Source organism: Nelumbo lutea, chromosome 1 (assembly GCF_056320005.1).
Source record: "Nelumbo lutea isolate HS-2025 chromosome 1, American lotus-T2T, whole genome shotgun sequence".
Lineage (NCBI taxonomy): Eukaryota > Viridiplantae > Streptophyta > Magnoliopsida > Proteales > Nelumbonaceae > Nelumbo > Nelumbo lutea.
This window is the reverse complement of record NC_142684.1, coordinates 153,226,245-153,249,555: the sequence shown is the minus strand read 5'-3', so window position 1 is coordinate 153,249,555 and position 23,311 is coordinate 153,226,245.

Below are 23,311 nucleotides of genomic sequence, written 5' to 3'. Positions count from 1 at the left end.
ATATCACCGAGTTCCTGAAGCTCGCTGACCAGTTCATCGAGACAGAAGAAGAGATGAACCAGAAAAGTGAGAATCCATCAGAGAAGAGAAAGCTAGATGGCGACACCTAGACCAACGAAGACAACAAGTGAAGAAAGGATGAACCAACCAGGGGAGGGAACAAGTCAGATCAATGTTCCCAAACTCCTCCGGTTAAACGGACGAACTACACACCCCTTAACGCGAAGCAGGGACAGGTTCTCATGGCGATCAAGGACACCTCATATGTGAAGTGGCCACCCCGGTTGAGGGGAGATCCCAACACAAGAAATAAGAATGTATATTGTCATTTCCATAGAGATCACAATCATAGTACTGAAAATTGTAGAAACCTCCGCCACGAGATTGAAGAATTCATCCGTCGCGGATACTTGAAAAACTTTGTACAGAAAGATAATAAAAATCAAACAGATCGGCAAGGGGAGCAAAGGAGAGATGGTCCTGAGTCTAGCAGCAAACAGACTTAGCAGCCGCAGAGACAGCTGCACGAAGAGAGACCGATTTGCAGGGTAATCCATATGATTACTGGTGGGTCTATTGTCTCAGGCTGCACCTCGACAGTGACGAAAACCTCAGCTCGTGAACTAGAAAGAGAAGAACATAATTCTCTAAAGCAGCCAAGGCTCGAAGATCCCATATTCTTCACGAAAGATGATGCGTGCGGGATTCAATACCCCCATGATGACACGCTAGTCATAAAGATAAGGATCAATAACTTCGAGGTGAAGCGTGTCCTGGTCGATTCAGGCAGTTTGGTAGACATCCTGTTCAAGGATGCCTTCGACAAGCTCCAGCTCCAGGAAAGTGACATCAAGCCCACGAATACTCCTTTGGTAGGCTTTAGTAGAGAAGAAGTCAAGCCCCTGGGGCGAATTTCAGTACCTATGGAGGTCAGCACGTGGCCGAATATCGCAAGATTCAAGCATACTTTCTTAGTGGTCATGATTCTCTCCCCATACAATGCCATTATAGGTTGGCCCATCACCCACACACTTCGTGCGGTGGTGTCTACCTACTATTTGGCTATGAAGTTCCCCACGGACTTCAGAGTAGGGGTAGCGCGAGGCGACCAACTCGAGTCTCGCAAGTGCTACGTCGCCGCCCTCGAAGGGAAAGCCAAGGCAGCGGATGACCTCGAGCTAGAGTGACCTACGGAGTACACCGAGGAGCGAGCTACACTGACAGAAGAGACAGTCCACATACCTGTTTCAATAGAAGATCTAGCTAGGACTCTCCATATCAGTGCATCGGTCGAGGAACCTTTTCATTCTCAACTGATAAATTTTTTAATTAAAAATTTAGATATATTCGCGTGGTATGCGGTAGAGATGTCTAGTATAGATGCAAAAATAGTAACTCACAAGTTAAATACTGATCTTGTAGCCAGGCCCGTTAGACAGAAGAAATGAAACCTAGCCCTAGAGTGCTAGAGGATAGTCAACGAGGAGGTCGGGAAGCTCCTCGCAGCCGATTTCATCATGGAGGTCCATTACCCGAGCTGGGTAGCTAAAACCATTATGGTAAAAAAGGCCAATGGTAAATGGTGCATGTGCGTCGATTATACCAACCTGAATCGGGCTTTCCCGAAGGACTATTTTCCACTCCCTAAGATCGATCGTCTAGTGGACGCGACCTCAGAGCATGAGTTGCTGAGTTTCTTGGATGCGTACTCAAGAAATAATCAGATCAAGATGGACCCTGCCGACGAGGAAAAAATGGCTTTCATAACCAAACTAGGCTTGTACTATTACAAAGTCATGCCCTTTGGACTAAAAAATGCCGAGGTAACCTTCCAAATACTTGTAAGCAGAATTTTAAGGTTGAATGCTATGTAGACGACATGGTCGTCAAAACCCAATTTTCAAATTGTTTAATAAAAGATTGCATTGTGTTTTTGAAATTTTGTGCAAATATAACATGAAATTAAACCCTAACAAGTGTGTCTTCGGTGTCACCTCGGGTAAATTCCTGGGTTACATAGTTAACCGACGTGGCATCGAAACCAACCCTAAAAAAATAAAGGCCATCCTAGATATGAGGCCACCTTGTGAATTAAAGGAGGTTCAGAGGCTAAACAGTCGTTTAGCCGCTCTAAGACGCTTCATGTCCAAGTCGATAGATCGTTGCCTGCCTTTTTTCAAGGCGATTAAAAAAAGTAAGGACTTTGAGTGGACCGAAGAGTGCCAGCTCGCCTTCGACGAGCTCAAAAAATACTTAACTAGTATCCCGGTTTTGACCCGACCCGAGGAGGGAGATATTTTGAAGTTGTACCTCTCCGCGAGTGATGAGGTAGTCAGCTCAGTACTGATAAAAGAAGTAGACCGGGTTCAACGACCCATCTACTATGTCAGTAAAGTTTTGTAGGATGCAGAAATAAGTTACCCAGAGATCGAGAAATTGGCGTGCGCACTGGTCATCGCAACTCGGAAGCTCTAACCGTACTTACAAGCCCACATCGTCGTCATCCTCACCAACAAACCTCTGAGTCAAGTTTTACTCAAGCCCGAGGTATCCGACAGATTGACAAAGTGGGCCATCGAACTCAGCGAGTATGACATCCAGTACGAGCCTCGGATAGAAATTATGGACCAATCCTTAGCCGACTTTGTTGCAGACTGCACCTTCAGCACCGTAGTCCCTGAATTGATTAAGCTCGAGCACAAAGAGGAAGCTTCATCCAGTGCGGCACCAGTCCCGGTTAGAGCAAGGCCAACCTGGGACGAGGAGCCCTAGATCCTCCATGTAGATGGCTCATCTAATCAGCAAGGAAGCGGAGCTGGCATCATTCAATACGGGCCAAGCGGGGTGAAGCTGGAGCACGCACTTCGGATCGAGTTCATAGCATCCAACAATGAAGCAGAGTACGAAGCACTGATAGTCAGGCTCGCTCTAGCAAACGAAGTACAAGCCAAGCACGTTGTCATCCGTAGCAACTCCCACCTCGTGGTCAACCCCATTACCGACGATTACGAAGCTCATGACCCCGCCATGATTGCCTATCTAGCCAAGGTTAGGGAAGTTCTGCGCAGCTTCCAATCATATTCCATCAAGCAGATACCAAGGTTCGAGAACGCTGAGGCCGATGCCTTGTCCCGGTTAGCCAGCACGAGCGACAACACCATGAGGACCATGTACATAGAGAACCTGCCTCGGCCCAGCATTCTCGGGGGGGCAGAAGTGGTCGCTCCTGTTGCACAAGCAGAGCCAAGTTAGTTTGACCCACTCGCGAGCTACCTGCTCCACGGGACCCTCTCTGCAGATCGCATCACAGCCAAAAGGGTAGAGCGATAGGCAGCCAAGTATGTCATAATAGACAGACGGTTGTACCGGAGATTCTACACGCTCCCCTACTTGCATTGCTTGTAACCCTCAAAGGCCGAGCTCGCTCTCCGCGACACTCATGAAGGCCTGTGAGGCGGACACTTGGGGTGCAGGGCCCTCGCCCAGAAAACGTTATGACAGTGGTACTACTGGCCCACGATGAAGGCAGGCGCACTTGAGCTTGTCAAGAAGTGCAATAAATGCCAAAGGCACGCCAACATCCACCACCAACCTGATGCCGACCTGAAGTACCTCACTAGCATATGGCCCTTCACATAGTGGGCAATCGACATCCTTGGACCATTCCCGCCAGCGACAGGATAGAGGAAATTCTTAGTGGTAGCAGTAGATTACTTCACAATGAGGGTGGAGGCAAAAACCCTAGCAACAATTACAGCACAAAGTGTACAAAACTTCTTTTGGAGGAGTATAGTATGTCGCTTCGGGCCACCTCGGGTGCTTATCATTGAAAACGGTAAGCAATTCAAAGATATCAAATTTCAAAATTGGTGTGTCGAGATGAGGATACAGTAGAATTTCACTTCGGTGGCACACCCTCAAGAAAACGGGCAGGTGGAAGTCACGAACAGAGCTATACTCCGTGGACTAAAAGCCCGCTTAACCTGAGCTAAGGGACTATGGGTAGACGAGCTGCCCAGTGTATTATGGGTCTACCGAACTACCGTGAAGACCGCCACGGGTGAAACCCCCTTCAACCTCACCTATGGAACGGAAGCGATAATCCCAGCCGAGATCGAGGTGCCCACATTACGCTTGGAAGCATACGATGAAGAGGTGAATGATGACCAGCTTCGTACCAACCTCGACCTAGTGGAAGAAGTACGAGACCTCGCATATATCTGGACCGCGGTTTACCAGAAAGAGTGGCTCAATACTATAACACCCAGGTCAAGAAGCGGCACTTTCGTGTGGGAGACCTGGTCCTTTGGAAAGTTTTGGTGCCTAAGCCCGGTGTTGGTAAGCTTGGACCAAACTATGAAGGTCCCTACCGAGTAAAGTGGGTACTCGGGGAAGGTACGTACAAGCTCGAAACCTTAGAAGGAAGACAGGTACCTCAAGCATGGAACGTCATCAATTTAAGGCGATACTACCTATGATCGTCGAACTGGAGAGTGGACTGCGAGTCACTCCTAGAAGTCTAAGGACTAAAAGTGTCGAGCTGATAAAAGACCTTGACATCATATAAGTCCCAATCGCCTCTTTGGCTTGGGCAAATTAGTCCCAGTCGCCTCTTCGGCATGGATATATAAGCCTCAGTGGCCTCCTTGGCATGGGCATATAAGTCCCAGTCACCTCCTCGGCATGGGCATATAAGTCCAAGTCGCCTCTTCGGCATAGGAAAAGTACTTCTAAGGCCTAAAACACGGATAACTCGGGTGTGAACCCTACGATGTTGAGCCCACTTCGGCATATATCAACAGGTTGGGCTCGTTAGGGACAACCGACATTTAAATGAGTAGCCCGTGCGTGGACAGGTCGGGTATATATCCTACAATGTCGCTCACCTCGGCATTCACTATGTAAAGTTTCCCTTACTAATAGTCCAAGTAGATAATTCGGGGTAACAAACACTTAGATAAATTTTTACTTTGGTTATCCTTACTTGTTGTCTAGCTCAGTAGCTCGACAATTCGGGTAACCTATACATTCGTTGCCCAGATTGGGAGTCATTTACACTTAGAATATTTTTGCACAAGGATTTCTCAGAAAAATTTGTATTTCATCAACAAGATGAGTGTAGGTATAAAGATTTCGGTATAACCCAAGCTCGGTGGCCTCGGGGCGTACATCCAAAACACAGAAAGAAGAAAAAGCTAGATTCACTCATGAGGATTGTCAGTCGGGTCGGTCTCCATGTGCTCTTCTGCGTCCTCTTGACCCGAGGTGCCTGCCTCTTCGACCTCGCCATCGCTTTCCTCCTCTGACGATCTGGGCTCTTCGTTTTCCACCTCTGCCACCTCGAAAGTAAGGCCCGACATAGCGATGGCTCCGAGATCGAGATCGGGGAACTTCTGTCGCATCAAGTACCTGCACAGCTTGAAGAAGGAACGATAGGAGCTTGATCTATATTCGACCTGGAGAGCTTGAAACTCTGAGGATTCCTTGAAGCGTTCGATGGTGTGGCTTCTTTCTTCAGCTCGCGCCTCTTGGATAGTAGTCTCGAAGATCTTAGTCTGGTCCTGGATCATCGCTTCGAGACTCTCATTCTCTCGTTGAAGCTTCGCCTTCTCCTCGGTCAATGCGGAGATTAGCTCCTTTTGCTTCTCCCTCTCCTCAATCAAGGCCAAGATCAGCTCCTACTAACTTCGAGCTCCATTCTTGGCCCAAAGTATCTCGCCCCAAGCTAGGTCCAGTTCGCGATGAAGCTGTCATGCCTTTTCCTCAGCATCCTAAGTCCGCTTCAGACGGATCTCGGACTGGCAGCTTCTCCTCGGCCAAGAAATATTTCACCTCGAGGCCGAGGTCCCTCCACGAGTTGATGACTTCCCTAGTTTCTGCATCTAAGCTCACCCCGAGATCCTTGATAGCCACCGTCTAGTGAGTTGGAAAAAACCACTCTTTGGGATTTTGGATAATAAAATACCTCCTCTTCCAAGCGGGAACCTTGTTCGGGCAACTGAACAGGATTTTGAACCCATGTCGGAGTGAAATATAATATCTTTGTCTGACGTCCCCACGCAAACAAGCAGAATTTTGCTTGATCGCACAGATCGAGCTAAGGTATCTAGGGACAGAGGTCGATTGTATGTGTGGAACAAGGAAATAGTACCAACTATATTTTGAATAGAGTTCGGATGTAGTTGGTCGATGGTGAAAAGGTGAAAAGGTGAAGCAGGAAGCACAACCCGACCACGAGCTGCTCTTCAAAGACCACGAGCTCATGGTGATCATGAGCCCAAGGATATTGACCTAGGGGAAGACTAAAGACCAAGCTATCAGGAAGACAATAGCGAACTACTAGGTACATTAACCTATCCGAGGTCAGAGTAGAAGGACCGAAGTCATCTGGATCCTAAACCCAGGAAGAAGACCGGGCCTCCGTTCTAGAGGACGGGTCCTCTTCCCGAATGTCAGTCTCCCCGAGCTGAGATGGCTCAACTTTGGGCACAAAAGCTCTCTCTAAAGATTGAAAAGGGGAGTCACCTAGCGGCGGGCTGACCTCCCCAGCAGGGGTCGCGGGTTGCACCATGACACCCTCAACCTCACTAGAACTACCTAAAAGCCTATCTACACTAGAACTAGACATGATTAGAAGGCAAAAGAAAAACAAATGAAGGAAAACACAGACTCACTGAAAAGAATGACGACCTCAGAACACAAAGAGAAGAGCGAGCTGAAAGACTCTGATGCGACCTCGGGAGAGCTCAATCACAGAATTTGTGGCGAGAAAAATGAGTCACAGACCCCCTATTTATAGCCGCTATGTCCGAGAACTAATGGTCGAGATTGAAGCAATCCAACGACTCCTAGGAAAACCGGTTGTGCGACCCCCGAGGATAAAATCGGTTTAGCGTGTTTTTTGACGTCTACGGAGTTTATAGATCGTTTGACGTCCACGCGTAGGCCAGACGCGACCTGGGTTTTCCTGGTTGAACCGGGTGGCTGAACAAGTCCGACTCATGATTCATCTGGCTAGCTGCCCAGACCTCAGACCAAATCCACTTGGCTCGTCATGAACTCCCCACACCGGGTCAGGACCCCTGGCTCGAGGAGTGGGGGGCAATTGATGTAGGATGATTTGGCCCGACCTAATAATAGGGGGACATGTGGACACGACCTAACCAGCAGGATGACAACTCAGTTCGATGCACCAAGTCTACAATGAATCGAGCTCGGATAACCAAGCCACCTCGGGGCAAATCCGCCTCAGGACAAGTTCACCTTGGGGCCTGATCACATCAAGACCATCGCGGTCCCAAGGCACTTCGGCATTCGTACCAGGTCGGATCCCAAGGGCACTAGCTCAGATAATATTGACCGACCACTAATGGCAACTCCAAAGATTTCACCACCAGATTCCACGCCTTACAAGATCATGGCACGTAACAGCTAGCACTATCTCCCCCGTCTGATTCGGGCGGAAGCGATAAATCTTATTTGCAAGTAGCGTTATCCCCGATCCACTATATAAAGGCTCCACCCCCCGGGGGTGAAACGTACGCGTAATCTCTGCTCACTAGCTCTCTTGCATTCTAAGCTCTTATCAGCTCGCAACCAAGTACTGATTTAAGCATCGAAGCGACCTCGTCGGGTAAGCACCCCCGGGTTCTCTGATTCGCTTTTTGCAGATTAACTGTGTCCGTTGTCTACTGGAAGCTAGATCACCTCCAACTGGGAGTAGCCAGATTGCGCAACATCAGGTGCCAATTAGCCAGTTAGTAAAGTCTCATGTGTTTTCTAATAAAGAAATGAACTATAAGTTCTTTTTGCCTTGTCAATTAGGTTGCATTTGTTTATGATATAAAAAATACTAGCAGTGACCCATGTGATGCATAAGTTGATGTTTAAAATGCATTTTTAAGGAAAAAAATGAAATAAAATTTATTTATTTATGTTTTTATATATTTCCAGTTTTTTACATATAAAATAATAAAAAATAATAATTTTCTTTTATAACCCGAGTGCATCAAATTTTAGTGTGGACTGGCCTTGGGCTGAATAGTTCAGGTTTGACCTCATGTTCGAGTTATGCTAGGCTCGGGCTTTAGGCCTAAACCCTACCCAGTCCACCCGACTTGCACCCCTAAAAGGCTCACATTAAGTGTTTTCTTACTACATTTTTTGCTAAAATTTAATGTTGAACCAGAACAATCCATGAAACAAAATTACATCAAATTAATAAGAAAAAAAAAAGAGAAAAGCCTAATAACCGATGGAAAAGAGAAATAGTTTCTTTAGAGTTTATACTTTTATAGAAGAAGCCTGGTTCACCACATGTACTGGGTGGGCAAATTTGGGTTTTGATGTTAATTTGGGTCCAAGCTAGGGTTCAATGGTTCATAATTAAAATCGACCCCTAACCTGATCCAATGGATCTAATTTACTCCCTACCTTATTAAAAATAATCAAAAGAGATTAAAAGAGATTTAATAGGAAAAGAGGAATTTAATGGAGAATGGAGATGTTGCATACATTGATTATTAAGGTGGGTGAGAGAGAGCCACTACCAAAAAAGAAGGTGTGAGATGTAGAAAGAGAGAGAAAGAGAGAAAAAGAGAGAGAGAGAGATTTAACAATGATCCTATTAATTAAAGAGTAAATATGAATTTTATGAGACAATATAAGACTCATTATATTAACTCATGAGCTCCATGGTAAAGCTCATGAGAGAGAGAGACTTTTATAGATATTTCAGTTATTTAATATAGTCAATTTATCTTTCAAAACAATGCAACTTTAGTCGATCGAGTTTGAGTGCAAAATCGGTTCGATTTTGCATTGATAAATTTAAGGGTGTTGTGATTGTAATGGGTGCACACGCAAATCTCAAGGCTGGTACCAACTTATTTGACATTGATGATTGATCAACTTTGAGTACAAAGTTTTAAATGCAGAAACGATGGAAAAATAAACTTACTTTCGTTTTCAATACAAAAATGTAATCAAAGCAAACACCTGCAAAACTGAATGGAAATGAAAATCCGCTTCGAATCCGCATCTACACTATCTTTCATTACAAGCATTCACACTCTTGTCAAATGCACAGAAAAATAAGAAAGATCAATGAAAAAATTAATTCATCCACAATGAGAGACACCTGAATCAGGTTAAATGTGTTGAATGTGTAATATCCTACTCCATCTACCTCTTTTAGGAATAATGACACCTTTCAATGTAAATGCTTGACCAAATCCTCAGGGAAGTGGAACCAACCTCATTTCCTTTTCCACATTTCTTTTATATGTACTTGGGTTTTGCTGGTAAACCTTTAGCAAGCTGATACCCCTTACAATAATAATCAACATCTAGCCTATGGTTTTCAAAACCGGATCGGATCAGATGGTCAGACCAGAAAATTGGGAACTGGTCAGATAACTGGTTCCGTTTTTCTTTAAAATTGGATTTTTTTCCAAAAACTGTTGATTTTGGTCAAAAACCACTGACCCGAACGATTAATCGTTCAAATGGTTTTGATCATTTTTAATTTTTTTGTCAGAATGAACCAACCATTCGGTTCGAACAACTGAATCTTTTGACCCAACAACCAGACCCCGGATTGGTTTGACCTCTGGGTCGGTTTTAAAAACCATGCATCACCACACATAACCTTCTTGCACCCCCATCAGAAAAAGGGAACTAGGGCTGCCAATGGATCAAATGGACTCGGATATGGGTATATCCAAATTTGATTTATTTGCATTCGTTGGGTTCGTCTCATAATTGTAGTTGGATATTGAATAGTACAAGTAACTTAAACTAAACTTTATCAAGCTATTAATAATTGAAATATACTTCTTTGAAACTTCATTGTATAATAATTTAGTAAAAACATATTTCGGTCATTTATTAAAACACCCCTATAATTTCATGAATTTACTAAAATATACCCTATAGTTTGTGTTTTATTAAAATATTTCCTATAGTTTCCAATCAATTTACTTGATTGATCTTCCATTAGAAAATGCTAGTTTTAACCCTAACATCCATTCAAATCAATTTAATCAAAATACCTAAAAACTAAAATTTCATTTTTGCCCCTAGAAAAACATGGACAATCACTATTTTTTTCTATTTGGTCAAATTTTGTTTTCTATACAAAAAAATGTTAGAAGTATTTTTGGAATAAACAACCATGTATTCATACCCTTGGACATTTTTCACTCAGTTTAGAGATACTTTTGGAATAAACAACTATAGATTCATGCCCTTGAACATTTTCCACTTACTATTTTTAGATGGCAACCCATATATTTCTTAATAAAAGATCGATTAAGTAAACAAGGTGCAAACTATAAAGGGTATTTTAATAAAATACAAAATATAAGATAAGTTTAAATAAATCTATATAACTATAGGATATTCTAATAAATGATCCTTAAACAATATTTATTAATAGATACAATAAAATTTTAACATTGTTCGGATAGTGATGATCCGTATTTGGTCCAATTATAAAGAGAGAAAATTCGGGTCACCCTAAATGAGTTTAAATTCGGAATCAAATTCAGACGATTGAATACCATTTACAATGGGTGTGCACTGTGCACAGGAGGATATCCGTTACCAATTTATCATAATACTACCAGCCGTTACTGAATACTGATAAACGGGTGCGCAGTGCGCACAATGTCCTTAAGACAGTGACCAATTAAAAGTATTCAACAATCACACCTTAGCATTTAATTTTCAACAGTAACCACCACTTCGTCTTAACTATCAAAGAAAAAATTGTCTTAACTCCGCATATATTGCTTTAGCCTTTTGGCCATATTAATTACTGCACTTACAGATATTTCAGTTTCCTTCATATCTAATCCATTCTTTCAATTGAATATGTTCTCAAACAAATCTGGAAGAAGAAAGTAAGAGAGAAAGAACATTTTCTTTTTGATATACCCCTTTTATCTTTTAAATCTTTCAATTTACAACATATCACCTTTTCTTACAACATATCTCCTTATTTTATCACCTTTCAAGGTTATTCTTAAGTCACTACTTCCAAACCAACATGTTTATTTCTGATATTAATTTCTTTTACATGTGATAAAGGGTGATTTGGTCTGGCCTAGTAGGGACGGGTCACATGGATGTGACCTGCCAACAGGACAACAACTCAGCAAGGAGAGTTTCGTTAGCAGATCGAGAGTTCGGGTGATCATTCAACTCGGAACTGAGAGCCACTTCGTGGTTCATGTACAGAGGTGACATGTGTTTGATTCTAGACACTTCCCAACGAACTCCGAACCCCCGGGATCACACTACGAAACCAAAGGCCTTATCCTCATGCCGCCCAAATCGGAAGATAGTGATAGACCTCATTGGCTAGAATGTTATCTCCCTTCTGGAGTGGACGGATCCTAACCACGTGGGTCGAGGATCCGGAGTTGTTTCGTGAGTTCCATGGCAGCCCAGCTATATAAGGACTTCAAACTTCAAGATCAAGGTACATACAATTATTGACTCACTAGTACACTTATCATTCAACTTTTAACTCAAAATACTAACTTAAGCATCGGAGCGATCTCGCCGAGTTGTTTCGTGAGTTCCATGGCAGCCCAGCTATATAAGGACTTCAAACTCCAAGATCAAGGTACATACAATTATTGACTCACTAGTACACTTATCATTCAACTTTTAACTCAAAATACTAACTTAAGCATCGGAGCGATCTCGCCGAGTTGTTTCGTGAGTTCCATGGCAGCCCAGCTATATAAGGACTTCAAACTCCAAGATCAAGGTACATACAATTATTGACTCACTAGTACACTTATCATTCAACTTTTAACTCAAAATACTAACTTAAGCATCGGAGCGATCTCGCCAGGTTAGCCACCCTGGGTTCTCTGGACTTCACTATTTTGCAAACTGGACCAATTTGCCATCCAACCAAGATCCAGATCATCCTCCAACTAGGAGCATCCAAATCGTGCTCCATCATTTTGTGCCATCTGTGGGAATTCGATGGAAAGGTCATTCCCACCCCTATCTTACTCTCAATGGACTCCTCCAATAACACCGAGAAAGGTATTGACATGAACGTCACCAGGGGGCAAGATCAGCAATCAACTTTCCCTCAAAGTCCCACGGTGTGTATCGGTCAGTTTACCATCCCTCTCACAGTTTTGGGGGTCCCATCGTTGTCTCTAATGCAGAGCATCTCGCAAGTGAGTGTCCCACTCCCCAGGTGGGCACCACCTTCTCAGAGCCCTCTGCGATTCCCCCTGGGGTCGGGCACTCCCAGTTCAACGACCTAGTTCTGTGTGTGCGGAAGATGCAGATCCAGATGCAACAGGTCCAGCAATTCCAACAATACCTCCTCTACTAGTAGTATCAGCAATAGTTTCCACCATTGCAGCTGAGTCATCAATCGGTTCCACCTTGACACGCCACTCAACATCAGGGGTAGAATCGGAGCCCGCACAGATCCGCCCAAGATGTCCACCGATCTCCCCATCGGGGTGAGGGGACATCGCGGGTACCACTACTTCCCAGGAGCCAGACTTCACCTTAGGGCAGGATGGACAAGAAGCACACTCCCCCGATCTCTCAAGGGGGGGACCTGGGAGACAGGCCCAAAGTTGGTCAGCCCGACAGAAGCAACCAACCGCAGCATTCGCAGCTTGAGAACAATAGGTCACGGAAAGAAGATCATTGGGTCGGAGCCTAAGGCACAGACTCGAGACAAGCCCCCTCCACGCTCACCATGACCAGCGCAGGCTTCACACCAAGGAGGAGTCAGGAAGAAGGAACCCCAATCCACCTTGCGACAGTGTTCAGGAGCGCGAGACAGCCAAGGTCGAGGCACCGGACCAGACTGAGGCTAGTAGCACCAATGTCGAACCTACAAAGAACCAGCAGTGGTGGTGTCGCAAGACTCACCGCTCTTCAGCCAGAAACAGTCCACCAACAAAGCCCAACCAGCTAGGGAGCGGACCAAAGAAAGAGAAGAGGTAAGCTCGGTGGCAACAAAAACTATGTCTGCTCTGTTGAGCCGATCATCCCCCCTATCACCAGAGCTTCTAGCTACCTCAACGCCAAAGGATTTCAAGGTTCCCGCTCTAGACAAGTATGATGGGTCGTTCGGCCCTAATGACCATGTGGATGCCTTCCAGTCTCAGATGCACCTCACCGGGGCTGACGAAGCCTACATGTGTGTGGCCTTCTCCACCACATTCAGAGGAGTAGTTTAGACCTACTATAGGAACCTCACATCAAGAGTTGGGCTTAGTTTACCGACATGTTCATGGCGCACTTCATCACCAGTAAGAAGTGTCCAAAGTTACAGGAGAGCCTTTTGAACATAGTGTAGAAGGAAGGAGAGTCTATTAAAAGCTACATCAAGCGCTTCAATGATACATGCCTGTAGATACTGGACATTAATCCAACGGTGCACCTCACTACAACGAAGAAGGGGATCACCCACAGAGAGTTCAAGTGATACGTGATAGCAAACAAACCGAAGAACATCACCAAGTTCCTCAAGCTAGCTGATCAATTCATCGGCACCGAAGAGGAAATCAAGCAGAAGATTGACAATCCTCCGGGTGAAAAGAGGAAGAGAAAAGACGAAGGAATAAGAAATAGCAAGCAAAAAAGAAAGAAAAGTAAGTCCCCAAGCAGAAAAAGAAGCAAATCCCCACATTCAAGAAGTAAGTCCCCCTCACATGGCTACAAGTCAAGTCAGCGTTCAGGACCCCTCCAGTAAAGCGAGCTAACTACACCCCCCTTAATGCGAAGAGAGGAGAGATCCTAATGGCTATCAACCGTCAGATGGCCACCTAGACTAAGGGGAGACCCGGCCACAAGAAACCCAAACATCTACTGCCACTTCCACCGGGATCATGGTCACAACACAGAGAACTACAAGAATCTCCGCAACAAGATCAAGGAACTCATCCACCGCAGGTACTTGAAGAGTTACATCTTGCGGGAAGAGAGAGGGCAGGGAGACTGACAAGGAGATTGTCAGGGAGACTAGAGAAGGAACGCTCCCAAGACTAGCAGGCAAAATGAGCATCCACCTCGGCACTTACCAGAGGAGAGACCAGTCTGCGGTGTGATCAATATGATCATCGGTGGGTCCATCATTGTAGGGTGCACATTAGCAACAGGGAGGACATTGGTCCGTAAATTGGAGAGCGAATGCGAAAACCAGCCAAAGTGACCTCGTCTCAAAGAACCTATCTACTTCACCGAGGATGATGCGCGTGGGATTCAGTATCCACATGATGATGCCTTAGTCGTGAAACTTAGAATCAACAACTTCAAAGTGAAGCAAATTCTAGTGGACTCGGGCAACTCAACAAATATCCTCTTCTTGGATACCTTCGACAAATTGCAATTATAGCGGAGCGAGCTGAAGCCAACAGATGCACCCTTGGTAGGGTTCAGCGGAGAAGAGGTCAGACCCCTTGGTTGGGTCACAATACCAGTGGAGGCAAGCATGGGGCCGAATGTCGTGCAGTTTGAGCACACTTTTTTGGTGGTTGCGACTCCATCCCCCTACAACGCGATCATAGGTCGGCCTATCACACACGTTCTACATGCTATAGTGTCCACCTATTACTCAGTGATGAAGTTCCCAACTAATTAAGGTGTGGGGGTGGTGCAAGGTGACCAGCTCGAATCCTATAAGTGCTATGTGGCTGCCCTGAAAGGAAAGGCAAAACTGGCAGAGGATGTCGAGCTCGAACAACCAACGAGGTATATAGAGGAGCAAGCTGCCCCAATAGAAGAAACAATCCACATACTAGTTTCTAAGACCAAGCCGAGCAAAACTCTTCAGATCGGCACCTTGACCAGCGAACCGCTCCAAACTCAACTTGTAAGTTTCTTACTCAAAAATCTAGATATCTTTGCTTGGTCGCGGCGGAGATGCCCAAAATCGACCCTAAAAATAACTCACAAACTTAATGTGGACCCTCTAGTCAGGCTAGTAAGACAAAGAAAATGCAACCTCACCCTGGAGCGGTGGAGGGTAATAGATGAGGAGGTCGGGAAGCTCCTCGCCACAGACTTCATCAAGGAAGTCCATTACCCGAGTTGGGTCGCCAACCCGGTGCTGGTGAAGAAGGCCAATGGAAATTGGTGCATGTGCGTCAACTACACCGGCCTGAACAGAGCCTACCCAAAAGATTGCTTCCCAATGCCCAAAATTGACCGCCTAGTAGGCGCGACCTCGGGGCACGAGTTGCTGAGTTTTCTGGACGCCTACTCTGGCTACAACCAGATTAAGATGGGCCCTGCTGACTAGGACAAAGCCACATTTATAACTGAATTCAGGTTGTATTGTTATAAAGTTATGCCCTTTGGTTTAAAAAACGATGGGCAACGTTCCAGCGCTTGTAAATAAAGTTTTTGAACCATTGATTGACAGTAAAGTGGAATGTTATGTTGATGGCATGGTCGTGAAGACCCAATTTTCCAACTCTTTATTGAATGATTTAAATAATGTCTTTCAAATTTTAAGGAAGTATAATTTGAGATTAAACTTGAGCAAGTGTGTCTTCGGGGTCACGTTGGGTAAATTCCTAGGTTATATAGTGAACTGGCATGGCATCGAAGCCAACTCGAAAAAAATTAAAGCTATTTTAGATGTGAGACCACCACGGAAAATAAAGTCCAAAGGCTGATCGGCCGAGTAGCCACACTAGGTCGATTCATGTCTAAGTCGGTGAGTCGATGCCTGCCTTTTTTCAAAGCAATAAAAAAGAACGAGGACTTCGAATGGACCGAGGAGTGTCAGCTCGCGTTGACAATCTGAAAAGGTACCTAAGTACTGCATCGGTTCTAACCTAACCTGAAGAAGGAGAAGAGTTAAAGTTGTACCTCTCCACAAGTGGCAAGGTGGTCAGCTCGGTACTGATCAGAGAAGCAGACCGGGTCCAATGACCCGTCTACTATGTTAGTAAAGTTTTGCAGGATGCCGAAACCAAGTACCCCAAGATCGAGAAGCTAGCATATGCGTTGGTCATAACAGTGTGGAAACTATGCCCGTACTTCTAGGCCCACACTACCATTGTCCTCACCAGCAGGCCTCTAAGGCAGATTTTGCTCAAACCCGAGGTGTATGGGAGATTGACAAAGTGGTCCATCGAACTGAGCAAATACGACATCCAGTTTGAGCCCCGCCCAGTGATCAAAGCCCCAAGTCTTGGCGGATTCCGTCGCAAAATGCACGTTCATCATGTCGACCCCAAAACTTACTGAGCCCACCAATACATCAAAGGCATCGACCAGTGCGGCACCGGTCCCCGTTAAGGTTGGACCAACGTGGGACAAGGAGCTATGGATCCTCCACGTAGATGGTTCATCGAATCTACAAAGAAGTGATGTCGGACTGATGTTGTATGGGCTAAGCAAGGTAAATCTAGAGTATGCTCTCCGGTTCGGATTCGAAGCATTGAACAACGAGAGGGAGTACGAGGCACTAATCACCGGGCTCAACCTAGCGAAGGAGATGGGAGCCAAACACCTCATCGTATGCAGCGATCCATAGTTGGTGGTCAACAAGGTTAACCGTGACTACGAGGCTCGCGACCAAATCATGGCAGCATACCTAGCAAGAGTCAGAGAGATTCTACCAAACTTCCACTCTTGCTTCATTAGGCAGATACCGAGGTCTAAGAAGATGCACTATCTTGATTGGCCAGTACCAACAAGAACACCAAGCAGATAGTATATATCGAAGACCTACCTCGTCCCAGCATTCTTGGGGGGGGGGGGGGGCAGAGGAGGTCGCTCCCGTGTTCGTAGTGGAACCGAGTTGGATAGACCTGCTCGTCGACTATCTGCTCCACAAGACCCTGCTGGCAGAATGCTAAGCAGCTCGGAGGGTAGAACGACAGTCAACCCGATATGTTCTGATTGATGGGCGGTTGTATAAGAGATCATTCATGCTCCCCTACCTACGTTGCTTGCGACCTTTAGAAGCAGATCAAGTACTGTGCAACATCCACGAGGGACTCTGCGGATGACACCTGGGGGGCAGGGCACTTACTCAGAAGGCGCTAAGGCAAGGATATTACTAGCTTACCATGAAAGCAGATGCCCTTGAGATCGCTAAGAAGTGTGACAATTGCCAAAGGCATGCCAACATCCCCCGGCTACCTACTGCCAATCGGAAATACCTCACCATTCTGTGGCCTTTTGCTCAATGGGGGATAGACATACTCGGACCTTTCCCCCCAGTGACCAGGCAAAGGAGGTTCCTAGTCATGACAGTAGATTACTTCACAAAGTGGGTGGAGGCCGAGCAATGGTAACCATTATAGCTCGCAACATACAAAACTTCTTCTGGAAAAACATAGTGTGTTGTTTCAGACTACCTCGGGTGCTGATATCCGATAACGAGAAACTGTTCAAAAACATCAAGTTCTAGAACTGGTGTGCCAAGATGGGAATCCAGCAAAATTTCACCTCGGCAGCACAGTTGCAAGCGGACTAACAAGCAGAAGTAACAAATAGGGCAATTCTTCGTGGACTGAAAGCTCGCTTGGCCCGAGATAAGGGATTTTGGGTGGATGAGTTGCCTAGTGTCCTTTGGGCCTACCGAACCACCATCAAGACCGTAGTGGGTGAAGCACCCTTCAACTTCATGTATGGTACAAAGGCGGTGATCCCATCAGAGACCAAAGTGCCAACGTTGTGACTCGAGGCTTATGACATAGAAACAAATGATGACGAGCTTTATACCAATCTGGACCTGATAGAAGAGGTACGGGACTTGGCCTACATTTGGATAGCGACTTACCAGCAGAGAGTAGCTCGGTACTATAACGCCCAAGTGAGGAAGCAATAGTTTTGCATCGGCGATCCGGTCCTCCAGAAGGTTATGGTACTAGAGCCTGGTGTGGGTAAGCTTGGACTGAATTGGGAAGGTCCATACCAAGTAAGACGGGTGTTCGGGGAAGGCACGTTCAAGCTTGAGACCATGGAACGGAAGCGGTTACCTCAAGCCTAGACTGTTGACAACCTAAGAAGGTACTACCTATGAGATCACAACTCTAAAGCAGCTGAGAATTTACCTAGTCCACAAGACTACCGAACTAGAGAGAGGACCTTAAGTCATTCCTAGAAGCCTAAGGGCTATAATGTCGTGCTGACAAAAGACCTCGGCACAATATAAGACCCAATCACCTCTCCGGCATGGGTAGAGAAGTCCTAGTCACCTCTTGGCATAGGCTTCTTTAGACCCGGTCGCCTCTTCAGCATGGGCTCGTTAAAACCTAGTCGCTTTGGCATGGGTAAGGTAAAGTAGCCTGGATGCAGACAGGTCGGGTAGATACACCCTACAGTGTCTGCTCACCCCGACGTACAATAATGATTATTCCTATTCGAGTTCAGGAGTAACCTCAAGTTCAGGAATAATATATACTTAGAAAAATTTTGCTCCTATACCGTCTAGCTCACGAGCTTAGGAGTGATCTACACTTAGACAAATTTTGCAAATAGAAAGTTTTGCAAAAATGCTTGTATTCCATTGATAAGATGCTTCGAATACACAGTAAAAAAAAAGGAGAGAAAGAGAGGAGAGTGGGGAAAGCAATTGCTACTCCAAACGAGCTCGGAGGCTCAGGGCATACATATATGTACAAGGGGTCCAAGAAAAGAGGCAAGTAAAGTCAAACGTCAGTTTTCTCGCCCTCAGAATCTCCTCCCACAGGTAGGTTGGTCTCCATTTGTCCTTCTCAACGTCACCTCAGCCCCCCTCCTCCACCGATCCCACTCCGAAGAGGTCGTCATCACTCTCCCCCTCTCTGGAATCGGGTTCCTCATCGGCCTCCTTCACCACTTTGGGGGTAACGGAAGACATAGAGATGGCACCGAGGTTGAGCTCAGGAAACTTTTGCCACACCAACCACCTGCATAGTTTGAAGCCCGAACAATACGAATCGAAGTCATACTCAACCTAGAGATCGTGGAACTCTGGGGACTCCTCAAAATCCTTGATGGCCTAATCTCGCCCCTGAGTCCTCGCCTCCTGGATCGCAGTCTTGAAGATCTCGGTTCGTTCCTTGATCATCGCCTCAAGGTTCTCGTTCTCCCTTTGGAGGACTTCCTTCTCCCCTTTGAGCTTCTTCTTCTCTTCCCGTCAGTAGCAGAATCAACTCTTCCTGGCTCCAGGCACCTTTCTTCACCCTAAGGATCTCGCCCCAGGCTAGGTCCAGCTCGCAATGAAGCTTCCGAGAGTTCTCTTTAGCCTCCCAAGCTCATTTCAAGCACACTTCAGACTAATAAACTAGAGAATGAATGGTAGAATTCACCTTAAAAAGAAAAGGAAAAAAAGTATGAGTACCACCGAAGAGCAATTAAGAGAACAAGTTAAGGGGTAGGCCACTTACCACCATCCAGTAGTTAAGTGGCTCACTCCGTGACCTCCCCAGGGTATACCGCATCCCTTCTTTAGAGGAGCCTGAGTCTTGGGCTCATTATGCTGTCCTTCCAAGCAAAATCTTCCTTTGTCGAGGCGAGGTAGGGCTCGGACACTGAGGCACCTTCTAAGTGATGAGGTGGAGTACCCTCGCCCTTGGTCCTCCTCCACCAAGTCGACAACTGGAGGTTGGGGATGTACGGCCTCCCTAGGAAGCTCAGTAGCGGCGGGCACCATCGCCATAGTTGTAGGCTCGGCAGGCATTGAAGGGGTGGCCTCCTCGCAACGGGGCCTCTTCGAGGCCTTTCTCTTCTTCCCCTTCTGCACACTTTTGAGGAGGTTAGCAGCATCAGCATATGTCATGGCTCCTATAAAGAAAGCAAGACTAGTCAGTCACGAACTGAAGCCAAAATAAATAAAAAAAAAAAAAAGTGAGTGTATGTGTCGAGGTAGAGGCCTACCAGAAGGGCTCAACCCAACTCGCACAAGTTTTTCCTCTACCAGGATCAAGCTGAGGTCCCTCCAAGACTGAATGATCGCTCTAGTATCTGTGTCCAATTTGACCATGGGGTCTTGAATGGCTACCCGCCAGTGAGTTGGGAACGGCCATCCCTCAAGATTTTGAGCAACAAAGTATCACCTCTTCCAAGCTGACACCTTGTTCGGTTCGCCAAACAAAATCTTATACCTTGGGCGAGGAGAGATGTAGTAACTATGTCGAGTGTCACTATGGAAGCAGGAGGAATTTTTCTTAATGGAACATATAGCGCAAAAGACATCAAAAGAAAGAGGTTTGTCATATGTGTGGAATAGCAAGATGGTACCAACAATAGTACGGATAGAGTTCAGGTGAAGCTGATCGATGCTGATGTTAAAAAACTTAATGACTTATACAATAAAATGGTCGAGCGGGAAGCGCAGCCTGGCCACAAACTGCTCCTCGAAGACCGTGACCTCACGATGATCGTGATTCCAAGGATACCGGCCCAGGGGAATAGTGAAGACAAGGTCATCGGGAAGCTGGTAGCAAGCTATTAAAGAAACAATTCTATCTAAAGTCATCGTGGAAGGACTGAAACTGTCTAGGTCCCAACCTCGGTGAGAAGTAGAGACCCCGTCCCCGGAGGTTTGCTACTCCTCCTAGGGTATGAGCTCCTCGAGCCGAGCTGGCACCTCTTCAGATAAGGGAACTCCCTCAGAAAGGTTTATAGAGGAACTTTCCGACAAGGAGCTAGCCTCGCCAGCGGGTGCTGAGGTCCGTACCTCAACACCCATGGACTCGCTAGACTCACTAAGGAGCTCATCTAAATTAACGCTGGACATGCTGGGAAAAGAAATAAGGACAGCCAAACAAGGGTAAACAAACTCACTGAAGAAAGTGGGATGACCTTGGACACAAAGGTAGAAGAACACCGAGCTGAAAGACTTGAACGCGATCTTAAAAGACTCAACCACGCAGATTATGGCATGGAAAATGGGTCCCTCGGCCCCTATTTATAAGCCACTGCTTTCGACGATCAATAGTTGTAACCTGCACAATCTGACAGCACCTATGAAAACCGATTGCATGCTACCCAAGGACGAAATCGGTTATGCGCGTTCCTTGACGTCCGCGGAGTTTATAAACAACGTGACGTCTGCACATAACCGATATGCTCTAGGTCATTTTCCTGGTCGAGCCAAACGGTCCTATAGAACCAACCGAAGAACCTCCCTCCGTACCATCTGGTCATCATGCCAAATCCACCTGGGCTTGTCGTGAACTCCCCCCGCACAAGGTCGAGACCCCTGGCATGGGGAGTGGGGGCAATTGATGAAGGGTGATTTTGCCTGGTCTAGTAGGGACGGCACACGTGGATGCGACCTGCCAACAGGACAACAACTCAGCAAGGAGAGCCTCGTTAGCAAATTGAGAGCTCAGGTGATCATTCAACTTAGAAATAAGAGCCACTTCGTCACCCATGTACCGAGGTGACACGTGTTCGATTCTAGACACTTCCCAACGGACTCTGAACCCCCCAGGATCACACCGCGAAACCGAAGGGCTTATCCTCATCCTGTCTGGATCGAAAGATAGTGATAGATCTCATTGGCTAAAACGTTATCTCCCTTTTGGAGCGGATGGATCCTAACCGCACGGGCCAAGGATCCCGGAGTTGTTTCGTGAGTTCTACGGCAACCCAGCTATATAAGGACTTCAAACTCCAAGATCAAGGTACACACAATTATTGACTCACTAGTACACTTATCATTCAACTTTCAGCTCACAATGCTAACTTAAGCATTGGAGCGACCTCACTGGGTTAGCCACCCCGAGTTCTCTGAACTTTACTATTTTGCAGACTGGACCAACTTGCCACACAACCAAAGTCCAAATCATCCTCCAGCTAAGAACATCATGTTATATTTATCTTCTATATATTATTTTTCTGCTTCTTTTACATCAAAAACTTTGTTTTCTGTCCATTTGAATTTGCTTTGATATAAATGATTGAATGACAAACAAAGCATATATTATATCAAAAATCAAGGCAAAGAGGTAGCTCAAATATTTTATCATCTTCATGCAAGCTATATTCCAACTATATGGGGTCAACTACATGAATATTGTTTTACCTGTTCGTTTTATTTAATATCATATACATTGTTTAATTATTGGCACTTAAATCATTTGTTACTAGACCACCTCCTTTTTTGGCTGACCTATTGTCCTTCTAGTACCTTCCAAGTGTAACAAATCACTTATTGTTACAAGTGTTGTTGATGGTTTTTTGTGCACATGACCAAACAATCATATTCTATTTTCTCTCGGTAAACTAATTAAATTCCTATGGAGTAGGCATCAACTATCACAATAGCATAATTAACAATTTTTTTTTGCTGCATACTCAATGGGGATATACAATGGCTTGAGGGTTAATCCATACCCAAAATCATAAATGCCTCAACACTAGTGAAGACAGGATCCAATCCCAAGTCTCACTACAATCAGTCAAAAACCTTACCAATTGAGTCAGTTGGCACCTTCTTAATTCCTAACTTTCAAAATTTTTGTATCTTGCTAGTATCTAGTTGCTAAAACAAGAGAACCCACCAGGAGCTGACCTCAAACAAATGGGGGGAGGGGGAGAGATAGAGAGAACAATTGAAGTCAGTTATTTGGATACACTACTTAGGATCCATTTTGTTTGCAGTTGGAAACGGATTCCATTCCTATTCCCAAGAAATGGGAATCGGAATCATAATTACAATCAGCTTGAATGAATTCTCATTCTCAAGAAAGGAGAAAGCAATGACCAAATCCCTCAAATGGGAAAACATCATCCGAAAGGAGGATCCAGTTCTCAAGTCATAAGTGTAAGAACACCCCCTAAATGAAAGAAACCTTATCCATCCGTCATGTTTGTATAGAGCAATTATTTTACACTAGTGTTTGCGAGGACGCATTACCTGAGACCCTTGATTCAGGACAAGCCCGAGACCCTCCAGCGAATTTTGAACATGCCAGATTAAAAAGACCGGCTTTCACTGGGGTCTCGTGCTTATCCGTCGCAGGAAATGTGTTCTCAGTGTTTGGTGCTTTCTGTGAGCTTTGGCTTTCTAGCACTAATGCAAAAGCATAGGGATGCAAATAAATTAAATGCAAACTTAACCCTACACTCAATTTGGGTTAAAACTAACATTGAAAGAAATTATAAACTTTAAGGTTAGCGGCTACAAGTCAGACCAAATTACAAGAATATTCTATGATGATTCAATGGGCCAGATCATCCAAACCTAAACCCGATTTGGCTTAAATAATCAAAACACTAACCTAATCCTACACCCTAATAAGCCTGACTATAACTTGGCCATGTAAGGATGAGTCAAGTCAAATTTACTATTTAACTTGACTCA